General features: G+C 42.5%; 1 protein-coding gene across 5 annotated transcripts in view; it reads right to left on the bottom strand.

Annotated features, from left to right (window-relative positions):
* Positions 1-2,196: 2,196 nt before the first annotated feature.
* LOC129706391 (chemokine-like protein TAFA-2) overlaps positions 2,197-20,705 on the bottom strand; it is a 198,585-nt gene continuing 180,076 nt past the window's right edge. For all 5 annotated transcript variants that reach the window (XM_055650674.1, XM_055650673.1, XM_055650671.1 and 2 more), the window contains one exon: positions 2,197-3,440. The gene's annotated coding sequence lies outside the window, so the exon portion shown is untranslated. The remainder of the gene's footprint in view (positions 3,441-20,705) is intronic.

Here is a 20,705-nt window from a genome sequence, read left to right as displayed (position 1 = left end):
CCTCTTGTCAGGCCTTACTCCCAGAATGCCCTGGTGACTTTATGACAACTTCCTCCTGTGGAAGACCTCTGAACTGTTTTTAAAGGCTCAGAAAAATCTGAGGCTGTTAAAATCCATTCAAATAGGCTTAAATACTTTAAAATTATTAAACAGGCTTATTTCAAGATACTTCAAAGTCTTAATTTATGAGAAAAAATAACAAACTATTTACCTGCATTTATCTCCATGGAGTTTAAGCCTATAACTTCCAGAAAATGGCCACAATAGCAGATTCAGTGGTTAAAAAAAAGGCATATGGTAGACTTTCCTTCATCAGTTGAGGCATTGAGTAAAAGAGTCAGGAAATCATGTTGCAGAATTACGAAACTAACTACGCTGCATTTGGAGAAGGTGCAATTGAGATTTACTGAAATGTTGCCTGGATTAGAGGATTTTAGCTATAAAGAGACGTTGGACAAACTTGGATTGTTTTTCCTGGATCGTTGAAGGTAGATAGAAGACCCTGATAGAATTTATGAAACGATGAGAGACATGGATAAGGTAGACAGTCAGAACATTTACCCAGGGTGGAATTGGTTAAGACTAGAGGGCATAGATTTAAGGTCAGGGGGTGAAAATGTTAAGGAGATGAACGGGGCAAGAGTGTTGCGAGTGCCTGGAATGCATTGCCAGGAGTGGTGATGGAGGCAGATACAATGGTGGCATTTAAGAGGCGTTGAGATAGACACATGGATATGCAGGGAATGGATATTATTCACATGCAGGCAGAAAAGATTAATTTAAGTTGGCATCGTGTTTGGCACTGACATTGTGGCCCGAAAGGCTGGGTCCAGTGCTGTACGGTTCTATGTTCTATGTTCTTAAGTTGGAGTCCAAATTCAGATGAAAGTGCCATTCTTCTGTCTCCAGCCTGCACTGATGTGATGTTGAGGTGTTCCACCCCCCCAAGACACCAGTTCTCCACCACCAGGTCCAGATTCTGCTGGACCTCCAAGCTCGCCTCTGACCACCACTTTGGAAGGAGCAGGTGTAGAGGTCTAAGGGCAGTTGACTCATGAGGAGGATGCCTGAGGCACTTCTCAATAGAATCTGCTGCCAGGGTTGAGCAGGAATTAATATACCAACCTTTGAATCATTAAACCTAGGGATATGAATGTGGGTTATAGGGTTAGAGCCAGAAAGACTTTCAACTGGCCACTGGGCATGAGTTTGGCATTTTGGGCAGCACGGTGGTAGAGTTGTTGCTTTACAGTGCCACAGACCCTGTTTCGATCCGTGCTGTCTGTACAGAGTTTGTACATTCTCACTGCAACCGTGTCGGTTTCCTCCAGGTGCTCCGGTTTCCTGCCACATTCTAAAGAATTGCGTATTTTACGTTAATTGGCTTCTGTAAAATGGCCCCTTGTGTGTAAGATAGGACAACATAAAACATAGAAAACTACATTCCTAGAATGGGATGATCACTGATCAGCACTGGTTGGCACATACCCAGTGGGCTGAAGGGCCTGTTTCCACACTAGCTAACATTTAAAAAACTACAAACTAAACTAATAAATTACATTAGAATTTTACATGCTGTTTTGGAATTCATACATTAAAAAATAAGAAATAGTTTACGTTCTCCCTGTGACCCCGTGGGTTTTCTCTGGGTGCTCCGGTTTCCTCCGACATTCAAAAGACTTACAGGTTTGTGGGTTAATTAGCTTCTGTAAATTGTAAATTGTGCCTCGTGTACAAGATGGTATTAGTTCCTTCTCTCCAGAAATGCTGCCTGTCCCGCTGAGGTACTCCAGCATTTTGTGTCTACCTCAGATAGTATTACTGTATGGGGTGATTGTGGCGCGGACTCAGTGGGCCGAAGGGCCTTTTTCCACGCCGTATAGCTAAAGTCTAACTAACCTACAAACCTGTCCATCTTGGGAACGTTGGAGGAAACCGGGGCACCAGGAGAAAACCCACAGGGTCACGGAGAGAATGTATAAACGCCACACAGACAGAACCCAAGGTCAGGATTGAACTGGGGTCTCTGGTGCTGTGAGACAGCAGCTCTACCGCTGCGCCACTGTGCCACCCAAATTTTCAAGACCATGTCAACTATCAAGCAGCTAACAAAAGAGAATATTTTTTTCGTTAGAAAGCAAGTTTTAAATTCTTATTGTGAGCTATATTGTCATTAATGGTCAAAATTAACAAACATCTTTGCTACGTATTTTATTTACTGCTTACACTGAAAGCAAAGATTTACACAATTCCAAAAACAAAACCAAATGTAAAAAAAGTTTCAGAAACTGTGCTACATGTTACAGCATCACTGAGTTTAACACCTGCTCCACATCTTCATCATCCGGGTGGTCAATCTCTTCATTTTGCAACGTACACTGTAATCTTCACCATTAAATGAGATCTTTTAAGGATTTTGTCACATCAAATCATAACGCAGAATATTCCAAATAAAGATGAGGGTGCAATGATAAACATAATTGCAAACTAACTGTATACAAGCAGAACTGATGTTACAACAAGCATGATTTGGGTTGTTAATATTATGTGGATAATGTAAAAAGTCTTTTAACAGTTTCAGAATGGTACCTCCATTTAACAACTTAAACCAAATTAAAAGATGTACTTTAGTGACAGAGCACATGTTTCAGTACACTGACGTTATTAAAATAGTTTGGAACTGTATTTGTTCATTTGCCAGAGAACAGCTGTAGTGCAGTTGCATTAGAAGTTGTTGGACTATCTGTTTTGTACAATTCATGTATATGGAAAAGCATTTACTCTCAATAGCAGACTGCAGTTTATACACATTTACCATAATGTAATTGCCTCTATAACAAAAGAAAAATCCGAACCGTTGAAACCTAAAGCTTCCCTGCGATTCGAAGTATTTAAAAGTCTGGCAGATTGTCCCAACTTGAAGCTGGAGGCTGCAACAAAGTCGTGGGAAGTGTGGGGGCGTACAGTCAGATAGCAGGGAAACTTAGGACATCACCATGTTGCCCCGTTTGTCCACTTGCTTGCTCCTACACCAAAATACGAGCCTTCTGTTCAGATGTGTCAAAGTCTGAGGCGGCCACACTATTAAAACCGAGTGAGAGAGGCCCGCTTGTTGTAAGCGACATTTCGGAACATGGCAGCAAAGCTCAACAGATCTGGAGTAGTGAGTCCTCCTCCGTTGTGTGTCCCATCAAGAAACAGAAGACTGGGGAAAATCTGTCCGTCAGATCCCACATCCCAGGAGATTTCTTAATGGATTGGTTTTCTCTCTCCAAAGTTTGAGAGCTCTGCATACCACACAGTCTTTGCTCATGGGAGTGATTCCCAGGTCAACCTCCCTGGGAACCTGCAACAGGGTGATGAGAGAAGAACAGGACTCAACAATTGAGATAAGGTATCTTCAAAAAGCAGCTGGCCTTCCTCGTCAACTATCGTGTCACCTGAGAACAAAAAACAACGGAAGGTTAGAATTCATCGGAGGAACCCGTCAACTTGCAGAACAAACCCCCAAAATGTATTTCTTAAATCCGATTTGGGAATGTTACCGTATATTTGAAACAAGATGGTCGCTATAGAGAGATGGTGTATTGAGGGAGACCCAAAAGATCAGCAATGATCAGTGATGAATTTTATTCAACAGGTACAGCTAAAAAACACATGAAATGCTAGATTAACTCAGCAGAATGGGCCGCATCTCTGGAGAACATGGCTAGGTGATGTTTCTGGTTGGGACCCTTCTTCAGAATATGTCACCTATCCCTATACTCGAGGGATGCTGCCTGATCAGCTGAGTTACTGCAGCACTTTGTGTCTTCCTTTCAGCATCTGCAGTTTCAAGAGCGAAAGATAAGCTGTGTATTTAACTATTTTATGCCATTCTTGAGTTTGAGTTTGTTTAGTATATTGTCGCGTGTACCGAGATACAGTGAAAAGCTTTTGTTGCTCGGTAACCAGTCAGTGGAAAGACAATACATGGTTACATTCGAGCCAATACATACTGATTTGATATGTACGTGTTTGGTCTCCATGATGACTGAATCACAGGATGACTAAGCTGTTTTCAATTTCCAATGAATAAGGCAAGAATACTATTGCTAGCAGAAGGACTTACATTGACCTGTGGATGTGTGTGCAGACAGAAGAATATCAGTCACTCATTATGTCTCTTTATTTGTCGAAAAGGACTGCAGATGCTGGTTTAAATCAAAAGTAGACACAAATTGCTGGAGTAACTCAGCGGGACAGGCAGCATCTCGAGAGAGATGCTGCCTGTCCCGCTGAGTTACTCCAGCATTTTGTGTCTACCATGTCTCTTTATTTCCTCTCTTTAGATCGACATGCCCAAAGTGGGACTTAGATCTGCATGAAATTATTCTGAGGCATTTGAGTGTGTGTTATAAATTCTCACTCCCCGTTGGATTGCAACCATGTCGTGGTCGCAACCATATCGACCTGACCTGATAGGAATGTTGATGGCCATTACCTAATGCCTCTGAGAATTTATACTTATTTACTTACTTACTGCCTATTATGCCTCCTGGCATGTAGGGCAGCAACAAAGGTCCTCCATTCCTGTCTGTTCTGGGCTAGCTTCTGGACACTACCCTAGGTCAGGTCGATAGCCCTGGAAGTCTCAGTTTAAGGATAAGGGGGAAATCTTTTAGGACCGAGATGAGGAAAACATTTTTCACACAGAGAGTGGTGAATCTCTGGAATTCTCTGCCACAGAAGGTAGTAGAGGCCAGATCATTGGCTATATTCAAGAGGGAGTTAGATGTGGCCCTTGTGGCAAAGCTGATGACACATTTGCTGACATCCCCTCCACACCCACTCTATCCAGGCGTTTCCTATTCGGTATTTCAAATCTGCCCAACAATTGCAGCAGAGGTTACTAATGGAAAGGGTTACCAATTCTGAATGGGCATTTTCCTGAAGGATTTCCTGCTTCCAAACATCCAGTTCCTTCCTCCATATTTTGTGTCTAACAAATGGCTGCAATGTGTCTTTATGGCCAGCTACAGCTTGCACTTTGAAAGTGGCCGCAAATCTGGCGTCTCTTGTATAAGGTGTTGATGGGCTGTTTCTATACACTTTGTACTTAATCTTGGATTGTGTTAATGTATAGTAATGCTTTACTGAACCGTTTGCAAAAAAGAATTTCACTGTACCTCCGTACATGCAATGTAGTTTAGTTTAGATTTTTAGCTTTGAGATATAGCACAGAAATAGGCCCTTCTGCCCACCAAGTACTCGCCGACTTGCGATCATCATACACTAACACTATCCTACACATTAGGGATAATTTACAATCTTTACCTAAGCCTATTAACCTACAAACTTGTACATCTTTGGAATATGGGAGGAAACTGGAGCACCTGGGGAAAACCCAGGAGGTCATGGGGAGAATGTACAAACTCTATACAGACAGCAACCATAGTCAGAATCAAACCTGGGTCTCTGGCACTGTAAGGCAGCATCTCTACTGTGTGCCACCTTGTCGCCCCAGGAGAATAAAGAACCATTGAACCACAATGCTCCCATGTATGCTCAAGCATGTTTTACATTACTGCCAAGGTGGATTTCTAGCCATTGCTGTAAAGACATCGCTTTGACCATGACTCACATGGAGACCACAAAGATGAACATATCTCATGCATTGCCTCAAACAGCCTCCTGCACCAACACATCATGAAACAAATACATAACTATCTGTGGACAGGACTGGACAAAACCTTTATTTTTATGGGGGGGTTGGGAAGGGAAAATCATCTGCCAATTGGAAAGTTAACTGTGCGTTGGAAGGAACGGCAGGTGCTGGATTATACCGAAGATAGACACAAAGTGCTGGAGTAACTCAGCGGGTCAGGCAGCATCTCTGGAGAAAAGGAATAGGTGACATTTAGGGTCGAGGCCTTTTCTTAAGACATCATCTGATCCTTTTCTCCAGAGATGCCGCCTGACCTGAGTTTCTCCAGCACTCTGTGTCTATCTTTGGAAAGTTCAAAGGCCTATCTCAAATGCTGATGTGGCGTAACTACAAGACAATCTAACCATTGTAGAAACCACCCTGGACTGCATCACTAAATGTCAGCAATGGTTGTGATAAAGGTTCATGTTCCAAATCATTAACCTGTAAATCCTCTTGCAAATAACAACTGATCAGGTTTCCCATATTCAATCGGTGAGACCAAGCGGAGGTTGGGCGATCGTTTCGCCGAACACCTCCGCTCGGTCCGCAATAACCAAGCTGACCTCCCGGTGGCTCAGCACTTCAACTCCCCCTCCCACTCCGTCTCCGACCTCTCTGTCCTGGGTCTCCTCCATGGCCACAGCGAGCAGCACCGGAAATTGGAGGAACAGCACCTCATATTCCGTTTGGGGAGTCTGCATCCTGGGGGCATGAACATCGAATTCTCCCAATTTTGTTAGTCATTGCTGTCTCCTCCCCTTCCTCAGTCCCCCTGCTGTCTCCTCCCATCCCCCAGCCTTCAGGCTCCTCCTCCTTTTTCCTTTCTTCTCCCCGCCCACCCCCGCCCCCGATCCGTCTGAAGAAGGGTTTCGGCCCGAAACGTTGCCTATTTCCTTCGCTCCATAGATGCTGCTGCACCCGCTGAGTTTCTCCAGCTTTTTTGTGTAACCTTCCCATATTCAATGTTTTCTTTTCCAAATTATCTCACGATAAACACATTGCTTTCAACTGCAGTAGAAATGGAGGCTGACTTTTAGAGACTCACTTCAGGATGCTGTAATCTGCAGTAAATGTGCTGTTAGATCTCGGCATAGTTTCATTCAACTACACACAGTGTAACAACATGTTCTGGTGACAAAAACAAACAGCTAACGATCTCTCCAGTCATCGCTGTCTGCTTTCAGTAAGACAGTGCGTATTACTGGCACTTTATGCATAGCAATGCACCATAGCAACCAATCTGAAAAGAAGGTGCAGCAACTCATGGAGTTCCATCAATGACAAAAGAATGTTCGCCCCCTCCATAGAATCAACCACATTGGAGAAGAACGTCCAGCAGGTTGATCACATTGCATTGGTTTCAGTCATAGAGTTGTACAGCATAGAAACAAGTCGTTCTGGCCGTTATGTCCACATTGTCCATTTTGCCCACCTATGCTAACTCCATTTGCCAGCAAAAGAACTGTCATGAAGAAAGACTGGATAGACTTGGTTTATACTCTCTAGAATTTAGGAGATTGAGAGGGGATCTTATAGAAACTTACAAAATTCTTAAGGGGTTGGACAGGCTAGATGCAGGAAGATTGTTCCTGATGTTGGGGAAGTCCAGGACAAGGGGTCACAGCTTAAGGATAAGGGGGAAATCCTTTAAAACCGAGATGAGAAAAACTTTTTCACACAGAGAGTGGTGAATCTCTGGAACTCTCTGCCACAGAGGGTAGATGAGGCCAGTTAATTGGCTATATTTAAGAGGGAGTTAGATGTGGCCCTTGTGGCTAAGGGGATCAGAGGGTATGGAGAGAAGGCAGGTATGGGATACTGAATTGGATGATCAGCCATGATCATATTGAATGGCGGTGCAGGCTCGAAGGGCCGAATGGCCTACTCCTGCACCTAATTTCTATGTTTCTATGTTTCTAACTGCATTCAAAGCAAACTGTTTCCAGAACTATTCAATGGAGAACTATTTGGACCCAGAATTAATCCATATTTGTAATCACTCCTCTGTGTAATCACTCCTCATTTGTAAAATACGATCAGAAACTTTGTTTCATGTCACACGACTTCTGCGTGGAAACAGGCCCATCGGCTCACCGACTCCGTATGTCAACCATCGATCACCCGTACACTAGTTAAATGTTATCCCACTTTTGCATCCTACATACCAGGGGAAATTTACAGAAGCCAATTATCTTACAAACTTGTACGTCTGTGGAATGTGGGAGATAACCGGAGCATCCGGAGAAATCCCACGTGAGCACGGCCCCCAAAGTCAGGATCGAACCTGAATCTTTGGTGCTGTACCACTGCACCACTGTGCCGCCCTGCAGATAAGATGGGGGGATTTAATGAGTTTATGTGGAGAATTAAATTAGATGAATATAGGTTTAGTGCAAATGGGTGTTTGGTGTGCAGCACACACTCAATCAGATGATGGGCCTTTATCCATTCTTTGTGACCCTGTGATTTTAATGTAGATTGGAAATCTGGAATACAATGTGGGGCAGGTTCAGGTGAAAGTTCATGCTACTGAGAGCTGCAGATAAATTAGCAATAAATTGAAAAAACAATAAACTCAATAATCCACAACATATTCTGAAAACCGCCCCACTTGTTATACTGCTGTATAAAGACATTAAAGAAAACAATATTACTTGTTGATTATTTCAGCCGTGATTAAAGATTACTCTCTAGATTGACAAATATTTGAAGTATTGTGATGAATTAAGATGTGACATGAGTTTCAATGAGACTGCAAAATGGTGACACATAAACTATCAGAATCCAAGGACGAAAAACAGAACAACTGGAAGAACTCAATGGGAAAGCAGCATCTGTGGATGTAAAGGTTATGTCGGTTTCGGGTCAAGACCTGCAACAGGGTTGATTTACACCTTTCTGCCTCAACAGATAGGGTGGCACAGTGGTGGAGCACCAGAGCCCCACGTTCGATCATGACTAGGGGTACTATCTGTGTGAAGTTTGTACCTTCTACCTGTGACCATGTGGGTCTTGCCAGATTATCCATTTTGCCAGACCAACTGAGGTCACATAATAATAATAATAATCAATAATACACCACTGACCCACTAATTATATCCCACCCATGTGGCTAAAGCACCATGGACTGAGAGAAACTTAAATAAAGAATTAGCATAGAAATAAACAATGAACTATTTCAGGATGCAGGCACATGTCCCAAAAGAACGTGCGCCACACGCAACGCTGTCGTAATTTTGTCCGGATTAAAGGAGATGCTAGACCATCAGTTGCCAGAAAATTACCGGACACCCATCTTTTCACGGGCAGCTAGGGGTGGGCAGTAAGTGCTGGTCTTGCAAACAACACAGGTGTACTGCAATTGAATAAATTGAACAAAAATTCTGATAACTCAACATGCAGCTGTCTAGTAACCCAACCTATGGCACAAATTGTGGATGAATCCCCACCGACCAAATTCAGCGTTACTCCATGAGCTGCAGCAGCTTTGCTTTGGATATATGCAAGCAATAAATAATATAAATATGTATTGCTTAGAACCAGAGTAAACTTGGCTAGGGTGTGCTTAATGGCATCACTTGAGGTGAGGCGACCTTCTGAATTCTCCAACATATCTCCATCTTATTGTCCATCCTATTGTTAGAAGTAGATACAACACTGAAATAGTGCTTATAATCTGGTAGGTGCTCTAGCAGCACCTATTGGTAAAAAGCTTCTGTACAAGTAGATGTGGATATAAAGCAGGATGTAAGTAGGCACAGCACTAACATTTTTCAAGTTATACTTGGACAGCTTCCGAAAGATATATTCAATGAGGCTTTAAGCTACGTGAGGGTCATGTTGCAGATGAAATGTAAGTTATTATGCCTGCAATTAATGGATCATTCCAAGTTTATACAACAGCTGCCATCTGGGAACCACCCTTCAGAAAGCTAAATTAAATTCATTTGAATGACTAAGCATTCTCGTACTTGAAGGGTAGAGATTCATCCCAGCAGTGGAGCGTGGTTGGTGGAACGGTTTTATATTATTTATGTTTTTGGCCTTTGTGTTCTTCCATAATAAAAGGGCAGCACAGTGGCACAGCGGTAGAGCCACTGCCTTGCAGCGCCAGAGACCCGGATTCAATACTGACTACGGGTGCTGTCACCCAATGGCACAAACATTGAATCCCCCAATTTCAGGTAACACTTGCCACCTCTATCACTTTCTCTGTCCTATCTACAGCGGCACAGTGGTGGAGTTGTTGCCTTACAACGCCAGAAACAGGCATTCAATCCTGACCATGGGTGCTGTTTGTACAAAGTTTGTACATTCTCCTTGTGTACGCACAGGTTGCCTCCAGGTGCTCTGGTTTCCTCCCACATCCCAAGAAGGTGTGGGTTAATTGGCTTCTGTAAGTTGGTCCTAGTGTGTAGTGTATAGAGTCATAGAGTCATAGTGAAGAAACAGGTCCTTCAGACCAACCCGCCCACATGGACCAACATGTCCCATCTGCACTAGTCCCACCTGCCTGTGTTTGGCCCATATTCCTCTAATGCCATGTCCTATCCATTTACCTGTCCAAATGTTTCTTAAAAGTTGCGATACTACCTGTCTTAACTACATCCTCCGGCAGCTGTTTCCATACACCCACCACCCTCTGTGTGAAAATGTTACCCCTTGGGTTCCTATTATATCTTTCCCCCCTCACTTTAAACCTATGGCCCTTGGTTCTTGGTTTCCCTACTCTGGGCAAGAGACTCTGCCCGTCTACCCGATCTATTCCTCTCATGATCTTATACACCTCTATAAGATCACCCCTCATTCTCCTGCACTCCAAGCAATAGAGTCCTAGCCTACTCAACCTCTCCCTATAGCTCAGGCCCACGAGTCCTGACAACATCCTTAGAAATCTTCTCTGCACCCTTTCCAGCTTGAAGATAGAACTAGTGTACGGGTGATCGTTGGTCGATGTGGACTCAATGGGCCGAAGGTCAGTTTCGGCACTGTACCTCCAAACTAAAACTAAAGTAATAAAAGGATACAGAGAATAGAAAGCAACATTTCTGGTGTCAAGACTTTCTTTACAAATCTGTGGTGAGATATTAAAACGCCAGTACATGAGCTCGATGATATCTTAACTGAAAGAACTCAACAGCCTATAACTGATGGGCTAACGTGTCTTCAATTACATGACCACTGATGTAACGTATTTGAACTGTCATATAGGTTATTGATTTAACAGAGTGTTTTGAAAGGTACACAGTACAGAGTACAAGTGGGGTTGTAGCTTGAGTTCTGGTCAATAATTATTTACACTACAGGGTTAGAAGTCAGGTTTCTAATGCTGCAAACGCGAAAATGAGCATGTCATGTCATCTAAGCAGTTCTCACCTCCGTAGTCAGGATAACAAGGAGCTGCGCACCAGAATCGAAGCAGACCCCCCAGCGGAATACAATGGACGAACAAGGGGATGGGAAATGTTGAAGCTGGGAGATCACTATCAAAAAGTGAACATCAAGACCACCTTTCCTCTACACCGACCTCCACAACTCCTAACTATCCTAAATGCTTGTAGCTCACAGATAATCACCTGTAAATAATACAATTGGGTCTGGTTTGAGTAGGCCATGAGCTTCATTACCATTATGTCCCAGTGCTGATAAACTTACGTAACAGAGGACAGACGGTTAGAAAGACTGAAGTAAATAAGTAGGGTGGCACAGTGGCGCAGCAGTAGAGTTGTTGCCTTGCAGCGCCAGAGACTCGGGTTCAATCCTGACGACGGGTGCTAACTGTACGGAGTTTGTACTTTCTCCCCGTGACCTGCATGGGTTTTCCCCGGGTGCTACGGTTTCCTGCTACACTCCAAAGATGCACAGGTTTGTAGGTTAATTGGCTTCAGTAAAAATTGTAAATTGTCCCTAGTGTGGAGGGTAGTGCCAATGTACGGGGCGATCGCTGGTCGGCGCAAACTCGATGGGCCGAAGGGCCTGTTTCCACACTGTATCTTGAAAACTGAAAAACTAAAATTATAACGAAACAATTGGAAGGGAGATCATTTTAGAATAATGAGATTTTATTGGGTCTGTATATTTATTAAAGTCCCTTTCATCTCAATGACTTACAATAATATTAATTTACTTTTAGTTTTTAATTAAGTGAATTGTCAGTGCATGATCAAAATAAATAGAATTAATTGAAAGGGCGGCACAGTGGTGCCACAGTAGAGTTGTTGCTTTCCAGCGCCAGAGACCAGGGTTCGATCCTGACTACGGGTGCTGCCTGTACGGAGTTTGTACGTTCTACCTGTGACCTCATCGGTTTTCTCCGGGTGCTCCGTTTTCTTCCCATGGACGGGACCCTTCTTCAGACAGATTTACTACACACGTTGTATGTCATCAGCGTTTTTGTGTAAGAGTTTAAAATAGTTAGAGTTAGAAGAGTTAGAATTGATTAGAAATGGCCTGCTCTATTATGTGAACGTACTCTTCCTCAAGATCAACATACCATAAACACTATTTTTAATGTCTCCCTACTTATCTTGGCTTTTAAAGCTTATGTAATCCTTTAGTTAAAAGGGATGTGCAGGAGTATAGTGGGTTGTAATTAGCCATCCCATCCTTCACTCATTCCGTTTGTTCTCCGTAGTAGTTACCCTAAATACCAGGTATTTATTATTATTATTCAATTTTATTTCATTTAGGATGGCATTTAATGGGATTTGCAGAATAATTCCTGTGTTACATGGCTCTTCATAGGTTTATAAGTTCCTAAGTTATAGGAGCAGAATTAGGCCATTCTGCCCATCGAGTCTACTCTGCCTTTCATTCATGGCTGATCTATCTTTCCCTCTCAACCCCATTCTCCTGCCTTCTCCTTCTATCCTGTGACACCCTTATTAATCAATAATCTGTCAATCTCCACTTTACAAATACCCAATGACTAGGCAATGAATTCCACAGATTCACCACCCTCTGACGAAAGAAATTCCTCCTCATCTCCTTTCCAGAGGTACATCCTTTTATGCTGAGGCTGTGCACTCTGGTCCTAGACACTCCCACTAGTGGAAACATGCTCTCCACATCCACTCGTTCACTATTCGGTAAGATTCAATGAGATCCCACCCCCTCATCCTTCTAAACTCCAGCGAGTGGAGGCCGTGCCTTCAAATGCACATCATATGTTATTATAGTGGAAACATCCTCACCACATCCACTTTATCCACGCCTTTCAATGATTCTTCAATGAGTATTGAACCAATACTGTTTCATTGGACAATAAATGGACAGCAAAAATGGGAAAATTTGTACCCAGTATATACCAATGCTGTGATGTTTAGAATTTGGAGTAGGTAATTGTTAGGTAAGTGTACTGATGGATATGGGGTCATGTAGTTACATTAGTTAAGAAAGGAGGCAGAATGAAACAGACACTGTAGTAATGTAAAAGAAATATAAGTGAGTATAGGAATGTCATTATTTTTAGGAGATATGTGTACATTATGATTCCATATTGTGCAAATGTATCATTCTCTGAATTGTACTTTTAATTTCCATTAAACCTACCCATCTTTTAAAATTCCCTTTCAGAATTGCCATGGAAAAATTTAAATATCTGGGTGTTCAGGTAACCAGAAAATATGCTTCTAATCAACGCAAACTTCCCGCCTTTAGATACTAAATTAAACGCTCTTATTCAATTTTGGAAAACACTTTCAATGTCTCTAATAGGCAGAATAAATGCTATAAAGATGATCTTCCTCCCACAAATTCTCTATTTATTTCAATCAATACCGATATACCTACCTAAAATATTTTTTTAAAATCTTGATTCTCGGATTACAAACTTTACCTGGGATTATAAAACACATAGAATTCACAAACAACATCTATGTAAACCCAAAGAAATGGGCGGATTGGCGCTCCCCAATTTCTTATACTATTATTGGGCAACGAATATTAAAAATGTAATTTATTGGCTGGATAACACATGCCAACATGTAGACTGGTTAATAATGGAGAGAGAGGATTGCTCGCCTTTTAATATAGGCACGATTCTTCTCTCCCCAACAAAGTTGAAGAACACACTATATGATAAAAATTTGATTATTCACAGCACTACTAATCTGGAGACAAGTAAAATCAACTTTTAAACTAAGATATTTATCTCTTCCCTCACCAATAGCTAATAACCCTTTGTTCAAGCCATTTATTATAGATAAAACGTTTACTTATTGGGAAAGACTAGGAATGAAAAAAACTTGGAGATCTCTACGAGATGGGAACATCTTTCATTTCAGGAATTACAGTCGAAATATCACCGGAAAGGTAATCAATATTTCAGATATCTTCAAATTCGAGACTATTTGAAAACATATACCCATGACTACCAAACTGTTGCCAAATATATTAGACAAATGTATGAATAGAAACTCAAACAACTTAACATCATATTTGTATAACACCCTTCTAAATATAGAAATCCCATCGTCAGACGCAATTAGAAGAGACTGGGAAGAGGAACTAGGCCCAAAAATTCCAAAAGACAGATGGGAAGAAAATCTTTTATATATACTCAATTGTTCGATTAATGTTAGACATACTTTAATTCAATTTAAAACACTGCACAGACTCTACTATTCAAAGACTAAACTGAATAAGATCTTTTCAAATGTATCTCCTATTTGTGACAAATGTCTCCTTCAAGAAGCAACTATAACACATTCCTTCGCCTCTTGCATAAAACTACATAACTTTTGGAAAGGAATTTTTGAAATGTTCTCAAAAACATTAAAAACAAAACTGGACCCCGACACAGAACTGATTATTCTCGGAACATCAGAAGCCTGCCCTGAGCTGTCAATATTTCAAAGACGTTTCTTTAATTATGGCCTGATAACGGCGAAAAGACAAATTCTGGAAAAATCTGCCCCTACTCTTAAAATGTGGATTACAAACATGTCTGAGACACTACATCTTGAAAATATGAGACTCTTAACAGAAACACCAGAGCAATTTTCGACGACATGGACACCATTCATTGATTCATTACAAGAATAGTATGGTGCAATACAATTTTGGAATTAAATTGAATTACGGGTTGGGTGATGAGTGGGGTAAGATACGAAGCAGGTATATCATCACTTTTTGTTTTTCTTTCTGTTTTTGTCTTTTTATTTCTTTACGTTTTTCTTATTTCTTTTATTTACTCACTCTCCTGCTACACCAATTTGGTAGTCTAGGGGTTCTATTCTTGCACACTCACTTTCTCTCGCTCTTGCTTTTTCTCTCTTCTTCTTTTTCATTTTTAGCTAAAAGTTATAATTGAAGCTGTATGATAAATGTATTATGTCATATGCCGCGGTTTACACTTTTGTACACTGCTTCTAATAAAAATAAATATTAAAACAATTATTTCCATTTAAAATTCATTGCTTTCCATACTTGTATAAAATGACCTTGTAAAATGACACTGATCTATTTAACCAAAAAGTTAATTTTCAGGTTGAATTGGTAGTAAGAAAGACAAATGCCATGTTAGCATTCATTTCAACGAGACAAGGATATAAAAACAAGAATGCAATGCTGAGGCTTTATAAGGTGCTGGTCAGATCACATTTTGAGAATTGTGAGCAATTTTGTGCCTCATGTCTGAGGAGGGATGTGCTTGACATTGGAGACAGTCCAGAGGAAGTTTACGAGAATGATCCCGGGGATGATTGGGTTAACATATGTTGAGTCAGACATTGCAATGTGGGCATTTTGCAGAATGGAAGCCAGGCATAAGAAAATGAGAATTTAACAAATAAAAGCAAGACCATGGAAAAGCTGCTCCGCCACACAATAAAATCATGGCTGACTTGATCTTAACCTCAACTCCATCTTCCTGCGTGCCATTGAACACAGAACAGTACTACTCAGGAACAAGCCATTGAGCCCACCATGCCTGTGCTCGCCATGATGCCAATCCCATTTCCCTGCACATATCCCTCTATTCTCTGAAGATAGACAAAATGCTGGAGTAACTCAGCGGGTCAGGCAGCATCTCTGGAGAAATGGAATAGGTGATGTTTTGGGTCGAGACGCTTCATCAGACTTCTTCTCAGTCTGATGCAGGGTCTCGACCTGAAACGTCACCTATTCCTTTTCTCCAGAGATGTATGCCTGGCCCAGGGAGTATAAACCAGCGTACACAGTTCCTTCTGACACATTCCCTCTATTCTCTGCCTGGTCATGCATCTGCCTACAAGCGTCTTAAACATTGCTGTTATACCTACTTCTCCATGTGATATATATTGATAGCAAGTGATTATTATAGTTAAAAAAATGGTAATTTAGGATTGAGCTCCGTATAAAATCTACTGATGCAGTTGGCTGTACTGAAACGGGCTTTGTCAATAAGGGATTGTTCGGTGAACTATTAATTTTACTTCGGAGTCACGTGAGTGACTACGTGAAGAAGGGCCGTCCGTCTGCGTGCGCGTCATTACATCTGAAAGCAACGCGCACAACGGACGGGAGCGGCACTGCGACCTCACAGCCGTTGGGATTTTAAAAAGGCGGCAGGTAGGAAAAGTTGAACCACTTACCCTGCGCTTTCTGTTCGGGCTAAAGAAGTGATTTTTCTTTCAGAGCCCCAAAAATGTCAAAGAGAAGGTCCGCGGGGAAACCAGCTGCCAAAGACCGCAGCTTTCCCAGTAGCGGACGACGCTCATTCTCGCCGACATTGCCGCCGGCGTTAGAACCGGCAGGAGCAGACTTGGTGCAGGAGATCAGCACCGTGGTGGTCCCGGCGGGACGTAAAGCTACTCATAAGTCTGCCAGACCCGTAGACTCGGATGAGTCCGGGGAAGAGGGATACCCTCCCTCATCGGGAAGCGTCCGAGGACGACTCTCCCACATGGAGCAGCTGGTGGAGAAGCTGCTGCACAATGATAAACTCTGGAGAAAGGAGCAATATCAGCACGAGTCCCTTCTACAGACCGTGCCAGCAGCCTCATACTCTGGGCAGCAATATGCCTTCCCCATCGAAGGGGGAAGTACATCCGGGGATTACCCGGACTCAGAGTTTAGAAGCACAGGGGGGGAACACTCCCAGGGGGGACTGGAGGAAGTAATCCTACAAACACCCAAATATGCTATCTCCACAGCATAAACTGAGCTTCCCTCACGAGTGAACCGCCCGCAAACTAATTTGAGGACAAGGCCCATATCCAGGGTCAAGCCCACACCTAGGGGCCAATCCAAAAGTGTTAAAACCTGCTGCTTTCGAAGAGGCAGAGCAAGGTATTTTTTAGGGGAAGCCAGTACGACAGGGAGCACCATTGGATGAAGACACATAGTCATGGCATATTTGGATGACATTTTTCATCTTTGGAGTTACCAAAGAATTGGCAGAAGCAACAGTCAAGGCAACCAAAACCCTGTTTGAAAAACTTGGGTTCCTAATCCATCCAGTAAAATCAAAATTAACTCCTACCAAGGTAATTGATTATCTAGGATTTACTATCAACACAGTAACCATGTTGGTGACTTTGCCAAAAGGCAAACAAAAAGACTTGAGGAAAGCCTGCATTGATCTGATAGAAAAACACAAACCAACTATCAGACAAACAGCAAGTGCTATTGGCATATTGGTAGCTGCCTTTCCTGCAGTATGCTACGGACCTTTGCATTACCAGCATTTACAGCGGGTAAGGAACGAGCATTGAAATTGCATGCAGGTCAGTTTGGAAAATCAATGTGGTTACCAGCTGAAGCAATTATTGAACTACAATGGTGGATGGCAAACATAAGACTCAGCTCAAGGGAAATCTTAATTGAGAGCCCATCAGTGTTTCTCCAAACCGACGCAAGCGGGTTAGGATGGGGAGCCACTAACACAGCCAGGAGCTGTGGAGGCAGATGGAATGAGCAAGAGTCAACTATACTCCAACAATATGGAATCAATTACCTAGAATTGTTAGGGGCACAATATGGACTCAAGTCTCTCTGTAACAACATGCAACATGTGCATGTTCAAATTCAGATTGATAACACTACTGCGGTAGTATATATCAAACACATGGGTGGTGTAAAATCTGTATCCTGTGACAGATTATCTAACCTCATTTGTCACTGGTGCATCGAGAGGGATATTTGGGTCACAGCAGTATATCTACCAGGAAGATATAACACGGTGGCAGATGCAAGGTCACGAATGTTTAATGACAACATAGAATGGATGTTGAATCATACGATATTCAATGAAATAACTATACGATTTGGCATGTTTGCATCTAGATTAAACCATCAATTACCCAGATATGTGTCCTGGGAGCCAGACCCAGGAGCAGAGTCAGTGGATGCCTTCTTCCCTAAACTGGGGAGGAATGTATATTTATGCATTCCCACCATTCTGCCTCATAAACCGATGCTTGACTAAAATCAAGCAAGACAAAGCCACAGGCATTTTAGTAGTACCAGATTGGCCTACACATGCCTGATTCCCAAAATACTGGGGATCATAGTCCAGCCATTAATGGTTGTACCTAAGAGGAGAGATCTCCTAGTAAACCCAGTTTCAGGGAGCAGCCATCCACTTTCTGACCAGATTGATTTGTTGGTTTGCAGATTCTGAGGAGGCCATTTCAAGACATTGGATTATCCGAACGAACTGTGGATGTCATCACAAAGGCATGGAGTGACAGTACCAAAAACAGTACGCCACTCATATTAAGAAGTGGGAAGCTTTCTGCCATGCAAACGATATAGCATACAACACAGTTCGGATAACGGATGCCTTGGAGTTCCTATCAACCCTGTACTATGACTATAATTTAAGTTATAGCGCAATCAACAGTGCCAGATGTGCACTATCCTCCTATTTGACACTGGAGGCAGGGTACGGGCCAATAGGGACGCACCCCTTCGTAATAAAATTTATGAAGGGAATTCACAATTCGATACCCCCAAGGCCTAGGTACACGGACACATGGGATGTGAGCATGGTGCTGACCTTACTTCGTCAGTGAGTACAGCCAACGGCCTTATCTTTGTCTAAACTAACATTGAAAGTGGTAATGCTGATGGCGCTAATAACAGCCCAAAGAGTCCAGACACTACAAAAACTACAACTGGACTACATGACCAGCAACACGAATAATATAACATTCGTTGTTAAGGACCTGATCAAACAGAGCAGGCCAGGAATGCCAGGGATGAAGATCCAGTTCCTGGCATATCCAGAGGACCTACGATTGTGTGTGGTAACACATTTACACCACTACCTGAGAGTCACGGAAAACCTCAGAGGCTCAGAACAATCGGTCCTCATCAGCCACAAGAAACCACACCGAAAGGTGTCGACACAAACTATCTCCAGATGGTTAAAGGAGGTAATGGTGGTAGCGGGAATAAATACTCATATCTTTAAATCTCACTCCACCAGGGCTGCATCTACGTTGGCAGCAAGAACGATGGACGTGCCCCTTGATGACATCCTAGCAGCTGCAGGATGGGTGAATGAAAGAACGTTCCAGCGGTTTTATAATAAACCCATAATCGGACCAGGGGTATTTGCTCGTGCCATCTTAAGTTCTGTTACCTAGCTTTCCCACAGGTTTGGAGGGGAAGCAAATAAAACATTTATTTTTTCCTTTATTTTAAAGCATCAGTGTCGTTGCTAACTACGTATGTCTGAATGCTTTAACAACAATCTCATCCATGGTCAATCCATTCAGTGAGTGACGCCTGGATTCGTAGCCGGCGTAAAATCACAGAGCTTTGAAATCTTCACGTAGTCACTCACGTGACTCCGAAGTAAAATAGTAAGATTGAACGAGAACTTACCAGTTTGAAGTTTGATCTTGATTTTATGAGGAGTTACGATGAGCGATTACGTGCCCACCGGTCCCACCCTCATATTATCAAGGTCACATGGAAGTTCTAGTTTTTTTTTTTCACAATCTTACTATTCTCAGGTCTTCTTAGTATCTGTGATTTAACACCGCTGCTTTGAAGATTGACGCGCACGCAGACGGACGGCCCTTCTTCACGTAATCGCTCATCGTAACTCCTCATAAAATCAAGATCAAACTTCAAACTGTTAAGTTCTCGTTTAATCTTACTATTACTCTGGAATCCCACTGAGGACAGATCCTGACCGGTGAGAGAGCTTTGCACGTGAAAGCAGGGTCATTTATCAAACGCCATGAAACGTAGCCTGCCTGACTGCTCGAGTGCTGAGGTAACGCATTTGGTTCAAGTGAGAATAGCAACATTGCATAATAGAAATCAACTGCATCAGCTGTCCTGTTCAGGCACTGAGGTGGTCTGTGTGAGTTGGGGCACAGAGGTGACTGCATCGTGCACGCTCCCATGAAAAATATACCTGGACGGTCCTTCGGTCCAATCCAAAGATTGCATCCACTGAGGAAACAGACATTGCAAAACAGACACTCCAAAGACGTACAGGTTTGTAGGTTAATTGTCTTGGTATAAATGTAAAATATTCTTAGCATGTGTAGGATAGCGTTAGTGTGCAAGGATCACTGGTCGGTGTGAACTCGGTGGGTCGAAACGCCTGTTTCCATGCTGTATCTCTAAAACTAAACTAAACTAAATGAGCATTTGGCATTATGGAAACCAGGGGTAAGAAAATGAGAATTGAACAAAGAGAAGCAGGACTATGGAAAATGGCTCCTCAAACCTGCTCCGCCACTCAATAAGGTCATTGCTGACCTGATTTTAACCTCAACTATACTTTCCCCCTACGTGTGCCATTGCACACAGAACGGTATAGCTTAGGAACAGGCCCTTCGGCCCACCGTGACTGTGCTGACCATGATGCCCATCCCATTTACCTGTACAAATCCCTCAATTCTCTGCCCAGTCATGTATTTTAGAGATTAGAGATGCAGCGTGGAAACAGGCCCTTCGGCCCATCAAGTCCGTGCCGACCTTCGATCATTCGTACACTAATACTATTCTACACACTGGGGACAATTTCCAATTTTTACCCATCAATTAACCTACAAAACCGCACGTCTTA

The sequence above is a fragment of the Leucoraja erinacea genome, chromosome 19 (assembly GCF_028641065.1).
Source record: "Leucoraja erinacea ecotype New England chromosome 19, Leri_hhj_1, whole genome shotgun sequence".
Classification (NCBI taxonomy): domain Eukaryota; kingdom Metazoa; phylum Chordata; class Chondrichthyes; order Rajiformes; family Rajidae; genus Leucoraja; species Leucoraja erinaceus.
This window is presented reverse-complemented; position numbering and strand designations above follow the sequence as displayed.